Source organism: Protopterus annectens, chromosome 3.part0 (genome assembly GCF_019279795.1).
Source record: "Protopterus annectens isolate FY-2018-M chromosome 3.part0, PAN1.0, whole genome shotgun sequence".
Taxonomy (NCBI): domain Eukaryota; kingdom Metazoa; phylum Chordata; order Ceratodontiformes; family Protopteridae; genus Protopterus; species Protopterus annectens.
In genome coordinates this window covers 1,534,374,109-1,534,386,273 of record NC_056731.1, presented here as the reverse complement: position 1 = coordinate 1,534,386,273, position 12,165 = coordinate 1,534,374,109, and the positions used below count along the sequence as shown (strand labels likewise).

At 38.3% G+C, this 12,165-nt stretch overlaps 1 protein-coding gene across 3 annotated transcripts in view; it reads left to right on the top strand.

The window, feature by feature from the left end:
* The window catches only part of DLGAP1 (DLG associated protein 1), a 5,750,587-nt gene that overhangs the window by 4,063,519 nt on the left and 1,674,903 nt on the right, over positions 1-12,165 (top strand). For all 3 annotated transcript variants that reach the window (XM_044065573.1, XM_044065572.1, XM_044065574.1), the window contains one exon: positions 3,875-4,057. The gene's annotated coding sequence lies outside the window, so the exon portion shown is untranslated. The remainder of the gene's footprint in view (positions 1-3,874; positions 4,058-12,165) is intronic.

Here is a 12,165-nt window from a genome sequence, read left to right as displayed (position 1 = left end):
CGAGAGATGCTTCTTCTCAAAACATCAAAAAATAAACTCCTGCACAGTGAGTAAATGCACGGCTCAAAACAGAAACTCGATCAAACAAAAACAAAAAGACCCAGCATGCAGTGACCTGAAACAATTTTATTGGTTGAAAACCATAAAAAACAACAAAAGACTCAGACCGGTTTCGGCCAGATTAAATCATAGCCTTCATCAGTGTAAAGAAAAAACATCAATTGTTGAACCTTAAGTATACCCATCTGTAATCTCATTGGTTGTGTCTAAAAATATTCATTCATACCAGGTGTAAATAATCCACCCAGTTTCACAATCCATTTTTTCTCTTTGGTGTTTAAGATAGAATGCCACCCTGTCATATTCAATCTATTACCTTGTATAATGTTAATAATCATAAAAGAGAACTTAGCAGATTTATGAACCAAGTGATGTTTATAAAGTGCATTGTTAGCCTTCTTATTTTTGATGTTACTAATGTGCTCAGAAATTCTGATTCTAAATGATCGAGAAGTTTGGCCAACATAAAATGAGCCACACTGACATGTGGCCAAATACACCACCCAGTCACTACTACAATTGGCAAAGAAATTGAGGTCATAAACCGTTGAACAATTTCTGCTTGAAAACTGCTTGGACTTGTTTACCTTGTCACAGTTGGTGCAATGGCCACATGGAAAACAACCTGTAAGTGGATCACCTGTCAATGTGGTCTGCAGAAATTGTGGGTGTCGATCCATAGTACCATGTTTGTAATGGTTAAAACAAGAGCCAAGGTTTCTCCCTTTACGGAAAGAGAATAAACATCTCTCAGGTAACATATTTGCTACTTCATAATCACATTGCAAAATGTTCCAATGCCTGTGTACACTTTGTATTAACTGGTCAGTATTCCTGGCATATGTAGTGGTAAACCTAAGGGGTACAGAATTTGTACTAGTATGGTCCCTATAGTTCAGTAGATTTTGCCTATCTAAGGAATTGACCAAATTGCTAGCTCTTAAAACATGACCCATGCAATAGCCCCTAGATCTAAACCTGTTGATAAGATCCTTCCCCTGTAGTTGAAATGAAGAATCATTGGAACAAATACGCTTTATCCGAATGAATTGTGATTTGGGGATACTGCGTGCAACATGAGGCAGGTGGAAACTCGAAGCATGATAGGAACACTATCACTTTTCTAGATGTTTCAATTACTAGATTACCCAATCATACATTAGGTACAGAAGTATTCAGGAAGCATCCTGAGTACAACACCATCCTTCATGCTTCGAGTTTCCACCCGCCTCATGTTGCACGCAATATTCCCAAATCACAATTCATTCGGATAAAGCGTATTTGTTACAATGATTCTTCATTTCAACTACAGCGGAAGGATCTTATCAACAGGTTTAGATCTAGGGGCTATTGCATGGGTCATGTTTTAAGAGCTAGCAATTTGGTCAATTCCTTAGATAGGCAAAATCTATTGAACTACAGGGACCATACTAGTACAAATTCTGTACCCCTTAGGTTTACCACTACATATGCCAGGAATACTGACCAGTTAATACAAAGTGTACACAGGCATTGGAACATTTTGCAATGTGATTATGAAGTAGCAAATATGTTACCTGAGAGATGTTTATTCTCTTTCCGTAAAGGGAGAAACCTTGGCTCTTGTTTTAACCATTACAAACATGGTACTATGGATCGACACCCACAATTTCTGCAGACCACATTGACAGGTGATCCACTTACAGGTTGTTTTCCATGTGGCCATTGCACCAACTGTGACAAGGTAAACAAGTCCAAGCAGTTTTCAAGCAGAAATTGTTCAACGGTTTATGACCTCAATTTCTTTGCCAATTGTAGTAGTGACTGGGTGGTGTATTTGGCCACATGTCAGTGTGGCTCATTTTATGTTGGCCAAACTTCTCGATCATTTAGAATCAGAATTTCTGAGCACATTAGTAACATCAAAAATAAGAAGGCTAACAATGCACTTTATAAACATCACTTGGTTCATAAATCTGCTAAGTTCTCTTTTATGATTATTAACATTATACAAGGTAATAGATTGAATATGACAGGGTGGCATTCTATCTTAAACACCAAAGAGAAAAAATGGATTGTGAAACTGGGTGGATTATTTACACCTGGTATGAATGAATATTTTTAGACACAACCAATGAGATTACAGATGGGTATACTTAAGGTTCAACAATTGATGTTTTTTCTTTACACTGATGAAGGCTATGATTTAATCTGTCCGAAACCGGTCTGCGTCTTTTGTTGTTTTTTATGGTTTTCAACCAATAAAATTGTTTCAGGTCACTGTATGCTGGCTCTTTTTGTTTTTGTTCTTCTCAAAACAGCCAGAAAATATTGAAGAAGTCCTCACTCTGACTTTTGATTTCCCTCATTTGGATTAGCCAGTCAGAAGTTAGACTAAAGGTGTAATGGAGAGACAGAGCTTTTTGAAGCTGGACATTTGTTGTTTCCTGGGAAGTAAACACTCCATATAATCTAAAGACTACTGAAGCAGTGGGAAAGATGAACATCAGTTTTAAATAACAACAGCGTCCTTCAGGGGGTAGAGGGATGGTAGCTTTACCACCAGTAACCACTCCTCAAAGATCTATTGTTATGGTTAAGTATCCTAAACAAATGTGCTATCTTCTTTGAGAGGTTACTGTAACTGGAAATCATAACATTACAGTACCATCCCAAACAGTACTGATATACCTGAGGGAAGTGAATAGTTATGGGATCCCCTCTGCCTCTGCCCCTTCAGTCTTCACCCAGCTTGTTCAGTTTAGTGAAGATGTAGGACCATAGACAATGTGGCAACTTAAACATTAGTGTCTATAGTTCTGAAATCATCCACCCAGATGCCAGTGCTACTACAAGTGTTTTCTAAAACAGATATTTCAGTACTTTAGATACTGCAGTTTCTAAATAGTGAAACATGGGGTGAAATTAATTTTCTAGCATTAAGATGTAGATTCCAAGCAGGAGAGATATGCTTGTTTGGTGGTCTCATGTGTAAGACTCCCTTAAAAAAGGCTTTATAGCTGAATGTGTTGTAACCTAAACAAATGTTGATAAGCAAGCAGGAACTGTAGATGCATGAATTTTTGATGCTAGATGGGGAAAAAATGAAACCATCTTTTAGCCTTGGGAATGAAATAATGCCAACAGTCCAGACAGTGAGACACAGTATTTCAAGTAAATCTCTTCCACTTCTGGTAGCAGGATTTTACACCATTACATTATCTGGCATACTGTAGTCTTATGTATACAACAGCAGAACTGTCACAATAGCACAGGTTCTACATTATAATTACTTGCTTTAGCCGTATGTTATGCTTGGCTTGATGGCCTGGTATGTTTTGTGCTGTCATAATAGTCCAAGTAGTGACTGAAAAAGGTCTGCAAATCAGTCAACCTACCAGGTTAACAAAATGAAATGAAAAAAAATAATAATATAAGCATGCATTCACAAAAATCTTATCTGACAGCCTTTAGTTTTAAGACAAATTGCTTTTCTATTATATGTGTTTCTGAGATCACATTTTGTAATCCAGTTTAAGAGTAATAGAAGTGAATAAGAATGTATGCAAAAGCGAGGCCAAAAGTACTTTTAAAATTAAGACAGAGGAATACTATGACTTAGCTTTTACTGTATTATGTTGCTGTCTAACATTCTTTCCTGTCCATTTTGAGTACAACAAGAATTGTACTATAAAAGAATACAGTATGTTTCACTGAGCAATCAGCCTTAATCATGCATGCCATTCATACATGGAGAACAATCGTTATACTTAATGATATAACAGAAGCAGATCCCTATCTGCATGACTTCTGAAGAGTTTGTTTTTCTTGACAGGAGACTACATTTCATGCCAAAGTTTGCTGAGTGCCGTTGTGATACTGTTCTGTGAAGAATTGCTGAAATTACAGTCCAAGATAAATAGCCTTCTTAAAGCTTGACAAAAACTCCACCGGTTACATGCTTGGCTTTTTTTGTTCTGGCTTGTTCTTCCTGCAGGAGGCCAGCTTCTCTTATGTGGTGAGTAATCAAAGAAATTAAGACATTTAAGGTCTGAAATACTGCTGATTTCAAGCAGTGTAATTTTTCCCAGTTTGGTGAAAATACATCCATGCATATCAAAGCTGTATTTAAAGAGATTTCTGCAGTAATCTGAGCATCTTTTCAAAAGGAAAATGCATCTCTAAAACCCAACAAAATCCACAACAAACATACAGAAGTGGTATTAGGGTAGGCATCGCCATCTGTAACTTACTAAGGTTTTTATAGTATAAAATAAAAAAGTAAAAAATAGTGAGGCAGAGATCTCCCTAACTGTCCAATAAGCAGCATGAGTTGTAAAGTGAAGGACAAAGCTGCATGGCCAGTACATGGTTTCCAAATACAAGGCCAGAAATTGTAGAGTCCAGTTTAGTATAATGGGAGTGCTTTGCTAGCATGTTCCAATTACTGAACAAATGGTATAACTACTGAAATATTTTCTAGCACACTGGAATAATCTATGTTGGCCTGAGCATCCACAAAAAGCAGATCAGTTATGCCCAACTCCATTATCATAGAGGGATAATGTGACCTAAGTGACTCTGGTTTCATTAGTGACACCTGTGCAGGTGGGAGCACATATATGGGGCTCACTGTGTCATGATAAAATCTGCTCTGAGGACATAGACCACACAAGAGCACTGATTTCAGGAGGTGTAGAATGGTCTTGTAGGGTTACATCACTTGTGGAGGTCAGAGGCACACCCTTAATAATATTTACTGCCTTACCCTAATAAAACCCTTCACATGCAGTGGATGGAAACTCCTTTGTCCACTGTTCGGATTTCACTTCTAGAAGAAATGAATGAGCTATAGGGCTCTGTTCTTAACTCCAAGGGGAAGGAATGTGGTGATCAGTTGAGTGGGTGGAAAACTTGGTAGGGATAGTCACAAGGGTAGAAAGGCAGAAGCAAAAATAAAAGTAGCAATTCTGCTGCATACGTAAGTAGCCAGGCAATGTGTGTGTGTGTGTGTGTGTGTGTGTGTGTGTGTGTGTGTGTGTGTGTGTGTGTGTGTGTGTGTGTGTGTGTGTGTGCATGTGTGTGTGTGTGTGTGTGTGTGTGTGTGTATGTGTGTGTGTGTGTGTGTTTTGGGGAAGGGAATGTAATGTGAGTATTACTTATATGAGATATGAGTAGAACGAACAAGTGACAAATTTTTTCAGCCAACATGTAAAATGAAAATATATCCTCCAGATATATATATATATATATATATATATATATATATATATATATATATATACTTTTTTAATTTCTCCAAGTAGTTTGGGTTTCTGTAACTGTTGACAGGAATGGACCCCATTCCTGAGTCAAAGTACAATTAAAATTCATGAAATTAGTATTGTTTCAATTTTTGATGTCAGCCAGAAGTGTTCTTCGCAGCACCTGTAATGTGCCCAGTAATGATTCCTGCAATTCATATGGAGTTACATGTATTGATAACATGTCTAAATATGATTGTAGATTCTTTTTTATAAGACCCGTTGCTCCTGCTACATTGGAAATGTCTGGGTATCTTTCTTCCATATTGCTCTTGTTTCTGCCTGCAAATTCTGATATTTTATGACTTTTTGTCTCTTTGTACACAAGACACTGTAGTCAATGGGTATAGCGATTAAAATGATCAGTGCTACTTTTGTCTTCTTTTTATGGACCACTATATCTGTTTTTCTCATAACTGTATTTTGAACTATTGGTAATGGTTGATCCCATGTGATGTAGAATTCAACGTTTTCTATGATGCTGTGTGGCTCATGTTTCCAGCATTTTTCAGCCACTTCAGTACCATAATGTTTACACAATCCCGAGTGCAACAGTCTTGCCATATTACTATGTCTTTCAGTATACCTCTTTGCCATTAGTTTGTCACAATCAGCAAGGTGTGCAACTATTTCAATTCTGTTTTACAAAACCTACATTTGTCTATTTCCCCCACATGTTCAATGGACTTTGTAAACCAACACGCATGTAACTCACTATCTTGGGCCACCAATATTAACCTTTCATGTTTTGGTTTGAATTTGCCTCTCTTTAACCATTCCCGTATTCAGTTTTGATCAACATGAGATTCTTCCAGAAGTTTTCTATACTTGCAACTAAATTTATGCATTTTCCACATTTCTTGCCTTCTCATCTGATCTTTAACTTTATAGTCTTTCTTTTGTTTTTTTGGCACATTCAGTTGCCGCCTGATTTTTATCTACTTCTGGTTTGATTTCCATTCCTGCTTGACATTGATATTCTTCTGCTAGACTAAGCATGGAAGTCAACTTAGATTTATTCTCCTCATGTTTAAAAACGTTCACTATGTTTGGATATGTGAGGTTAGCAGATATGTGTGCAGTCCCATGATTACAGATCTATACATGTAATCAATTTCAGGGATTCCCATACCTCCTTCTGAAATGGGAATATATAATCTTGGCATGCACTGATTTTTATAAATAATTTGATGAGCATATAGCATCCTTCTTGTTTTCCTGGCTAATCTATCCAGCACGTTTTGGGGCCAGTCAGTCACTCCAAAACTGTAAGTTAGGGCAGGAAGAGCAAATTGGTTTATAGCTTGAATTTTGTTTCTAGCTGTCGATGCTGTTTTCAGGATTAAAGTCTTCTCAAATATTCCTTACTAAGTTTTATTCACATTTGTTTATGTTTTATTGTTGATCCTTTATCAATTCCCAAATATTTATACACTCCCCCTTGCTCAAGTTCTTTTATATCGAATTCTTATTCCAAACTAATGTTTTATTGGTGCTGCAGTTTTCCTGCTTTAAAGGTTGCTTTTGCACACTTATCAAGACCAAATGACAAACTTATAACATATGAAAAACTTTTGACTACTTGCAGTTGTGCTCTCAGTTCCTCATTTGATGAGCTATTGAGCTATACAGTTTTAAATCATCAACAAAGAGAAGATGAGAATTCTTTACACTTTGCTGTTTTGTAGGAGCCAAATTATAGCCATGGCCTAATCTGTTAAGTAGACAGCTTAATGAGTTAAGGGCAAGACAGAATAGCAGAGATGGCAGGGAGTCACCCTGGAATATCCCCCTTTGGATTTTTATCCCTGGAATAATAATTTGTCCTTTATCGTGGCTTAATTGTAAAGTGGTCTGTCACTGTTTCATGGTTGCTGCAATGTAGTTGAATGGTGTAGGATGTATCTTATACGTTTTTAAGCACACATTCATGAATGTGGGATACTATCAAATGCTTTTTTGTCGTCAGTCCATGCCATACTTACATTGTTCCCCCTTTTACAGTTCGCCATTATGACTTTAATTAACAACAGATGATCCTTTGTTCCATATGACTTTCTTTTCTTACCCTTTTGTTCTATGGCCATGATTGAGTTTTCTTCTACATGACACTCTGTCGGCATCAATTCTGGTGTATAGTTTATAGGTAGTTATAAGGCTAGTTATCACTCTATACTTTTTAGGGTAGCTTGCAAGTTCACTCTTAAGTAGGAGCATTTTTCCTGTTATAGCCAGTTTGGTGTTTGTTTAGGGTGAGCATATAAATAGTTCTTACTCATGGCTAAATCTTCATGCAGAGATGTTAATACTTTTAACCAAAATTAGATACTGCATCTGGGCCTGGTGTTTTTCAGTTAGAGGCTTTTCTTGACTTTGTTTCAATCTCTCTGGCTGTTACTTTATCCCATTTTATATCCTGTACCTTTGAACTTCTTATACATTCTTTTACTTCTTCTATACATTTAGCATCTTTGCTGTGTTCCACAGGATCTTCATAAATACTTCTCCAAAATGTATCTGTTTCTTCTTTTTTGGGTGGTCTTTCAATTCCTTTTATCTTGTTTCCCAATTCTCTACTTTTTGGGGGTCATCAACAAATGGCTTATTTTCGACTTTTCCTTTATATTTATCTGTGCATCTTCTAAGTTTTTCTGCCTGTGCTGATATTTTTAGTTTATTACTCGAGATAGTGCATGATAGCTCCTGATCCATTATAATATTGTGCATTGCTTTTATCGTGTCTGTCTTTCCTGAGTAATTTTATTGATCTGTGCCCTCTTCTATACTCCTCTAAAAGTGACACTTCTTGTCTTAACTGCTTTATAGTTTTCGCTATACAATACTTCCATGATGGTATTAGATTTCACCCCGCCCTTTCCCTTACTGCCCTGTGTTCTTGTCATAAAATTTTATCTGTTATTAATTTAGCTGCACAGTAATATATCCTGTTTACTTATGTTATATCGCATGGATCTCTATGGACAGTCCTAATTACTGTGTTCATTTGTTTTATCAAACTTCTGGCTTTTTGGGTTTTATTGACCTTCTTCAGTCTATTTCTTTCATTGATCTTAATATGTCTATCTATTTCTATTAAATTAAGTAACTCTTCTCTTAGCTCATATTCTTCTAAACTGAGGGCACATTTTTAGTTCTCGATTTTCTGTGGGCATTCTATAGAAAGTTCTATAGCATCTTCCTGTGGCACATTCTCTTCAATTTCATCTTGTGGCATCCATTGCTCAGTCATATGGGGACTCACTGGCCAATCACTCCTCAACACTGACTGCTCCAGAGTTACCATGGTTTCCTGTTCCTTCCCTTGCTGTCTAACTTCAAGTGAACATTTATACTGGTTTCCTGTGGAAGCCTGCAAAATATCTTCATATGGCAACTGACCGGTTGCTTCCTGTTCTACTGCTTTCTCTTTAATTTGGATGCCTGTTTCTCTGTCCTACTGTGGTGCTTTCTGAGTAAGATTTTCTACACTGAATCCTTCACTTCGCAGGTACTCCAAAACCTTAGTTTCTATTTCTTTAACTTCTCTATTACTAATCTTCTTTTCTACTTTTCCTCTTTGTCTTCTTACTTTTTGTATTGTAGTTTTCCATGTCTGGATTCCTTTACCTGTATTTCTCTTCAAATATCACTGGTGCTGCTCTTTTTGTATGGGTTAGTTTTGCTTTCTTCTTTGCATAAATATTGCACCATATTAAATCTCTTTTTCTTTCCCATGTCCATATTTCTTCTTCAGATGTCTCTTGATCTTCCTGTTTCTCCTTATTTTGGAAACTCATTCCATTATGCTGTGATATAACCTGTGTTACACCTTCTACACCAAATCCTTCATTTTGCAGGCATTCCATAACTTCAGCTTCTATTTTTTTTAACTTGTACTTTACTAATCTTCTTTTTTACATTCCTTGTTTGGGATATTATTTTCTTTATTGTGAAATTTTCCATATCTGGATGCCTTTGCCTATATTTCTCTTTGAATATTTTTGGGGCTGCCTTTTTTGTATTGATTAATTTGGCTTTCAACTTTGCATAAATATTGTACCATATCAACTCTCTCTTTCTTTCCCATGTCCAGATTTCTCTTTTTATACTTTTCAAAACTCTCTAGGTCTTGTTGTTTATATTTTTGCACTTTTTCATAGGCTCATAGGTTCATAGGTGTGTACTAGGCTAAAGGCCCTGGAGCCTTTACAAGTCTAGCCCATAAAAGTGCCTTGGCATTATGCCACTCAACTTTAGTTCCCAGTGCCTCTATCAAGTAACATAATTGGAGTGATCCCCGGGATGAACTTTCTATTACCCATCCACGCAATAAGATTTCTCTTGAAGAAAGACAGCGAGGTACTCGGCTTGACATGTATGGGAAGTCTATTCCAGAGCATGAGCAGTCTCTGGGTGAGGAACCTGTCCCTCCAGCATGTTCTGTTGATTGTGGTAATGATATTGAAGTCTCTGGAGCATGTGGTGTGGAGGGATTGAGATTTCTTTAGCTGTAGCATTTCTAACAGAGCTGGGTCAGACATGGCTTTGTATGTCAAGCAGAGATCACCTCTAAGTAGGTGATATGAGACAGTCAATAGCTGGAGTATTTTGAGTCTGTCCGTGTAGGACATGTGTTTAATGCCTAGGCTCCTCTTTGTGAGGGACTTCTGTGGCCTCTCCAACAGTTGTAGGTGTCTAGTGAGGTACATGCCAAATGGGGCATTATACTCAATGATTGGTCTAATGAGGAAAAAGTAGAGAGATACAATGACCTCTTTCTTCCTGGATGCAAAACTCTTGGTAATGAGATGTGCCACATAGAAGGACTTTCTGACCACAGAGGCAATGTGGTGGTCGAAGGAGAGGTTGCTGTCAACCTGCATCCCCAGATCTCTTATAATGCTTTCAGTGTTCAGTGGGCTCCCATCGATGTGGTAATTAGTGGGAACTAAGTTTTTACCAAAGGGGATGATGATGCATTTCTTGGCTTTAAGCTTAAGGCCATGATTTCAACACCAGTCATTGGTCTTAGTGAGGCCTTTTTGTAGGATGTCTGCATCACTTGGGGAGTTAATAATGACTCCCAGCTTGCAGTTCTTCAAACTTGGTCAGCCAGAGTCCCTTTATGTTGACCTGGACTTCTGAGAAGTAGATGCCAAACAGCAGAGGACACAGGACCGATGCCTGTGGGACTCCACTCGTGACTGGTTGGCAGTATGACTTGGAGTCTGCTACTTCCACACTGTGTGTTCTATCTGTGAGCCAATTTTCAACCCACCTAGTGGCAAAGGGTTTGATGCCTAGTTTTGTGAGTGTATTAATAATTTCTGAGTAAGGAATGGTATCAAAGGCCTTGACCAGATCAAGGTAGGCTATATTCACTGTGTTACCTTCATCCACAGGCCTGGTGACTGACTCAAAGAAGTCAACCAGATTGAGCAGGCATGATCTCCCTTTCACAAAGCCAAATTGCGTGGGGTCTTGAGTTTGGAGATTTCCTATATCTTTGTTAATCAGTTCCATGATGATGTGCTCCATATCTTTACATATCAGACTCATCAGGCTAGGGGGGCAATAATTCCCAGGGTCTGTAGTCACTCCCCCTTTATGGAGAGGGATGACTATAGCAGTGCTCCATTCTGTAGGGACAAAGCCTGAGGTGAGGCTGTGACTGAACAGGGCATACAGATGTGGTACCAATTCCTTTTGTAGTTCATATAGAACACAGCCAGAGATATTATTGGGTCCCATGGAAGCTGTATTCTTGGCCTTGGGCAATGCAGCTTTAACCCGTGCTGCATTAATGCTGGGTGCCTGGCATTCTTCTGGTATTGTGCTTGGTCCTTTGGGGGGAGAGAGTGGTAAAGTTGGCACTGAATCTGTTGGTCGGTATGTTGGCAATGTTTGTTGGCTCAGTATAGGAGGTACCATTGTGCAGTAACTCAGAGCAAATCTGGGTATTGCTGTGGAGGTTCTTGATATAACTGTAGAAGGCTTTGTGATTGTTTTTAGTGTCTGCTGCAATTCTGCCTTCATAACTGGCTTCGGAGGATTTAATGAGGGATTTCAACTTTTTGTTGAGGCTAATAAGGGAGTTTTTCCAGTCTTAGGAGGATGTCACCTTTTTCTGCAAAAGTCACTTCCTTCTGTTGTAGAGTTTATTAATGGTAGGGGACCACCAAATTGTCTTCCTTTTTTTTGGAGGAGAGCATCTTGGTTCTGTTGGGTATGACTAGTTCCATGCATTTGTGTACATGTTTGCACAGTGCACTGTTATATGATTCAACAGTCATGCAGCTATTTTCCATTGGCATTGGCACCGTGAAGTTAGCCATTTCTGTTTTTAGGAGCCCAAAGTGAGCTTTGGAGAAGTTTTTCAAGGTGGTTACCTTTGTGGGGGGTGTAGGTAAGATGTGGATTTCCATGGTGATTAGTTTATGGTCAGATCTGACCAGGGAGGGATTGACTACTGATGTAGAGCAATGGTTGCTTATGTTAGAAATAACCAAGTCAAGGATGTTGCTTTCTCTAGTGGGGGTCAGAATGAGCTAGTACAGGGCATTGAAGTTAATGAATTCCAGGAAGCATTGGGCCAGTGTATTGTTGCTTGAATAGTTTTCCCAGATGATGGAGGGGTAGTTGAAGTCTCCTAGTATGAGAGTGTTGGGTTGGACCTTGATAGATTCCAGGGTGCTTAGGAATATGGAGTGAGAGTCTAGGGATATGGTTGGGGACGTATAGCTGGCTATGACCTGGATTGCCATCTTACCCAATATTAGTTGTACCTGAAGTATCTCAGATGCGTTATGCTGGGCTACTAGTC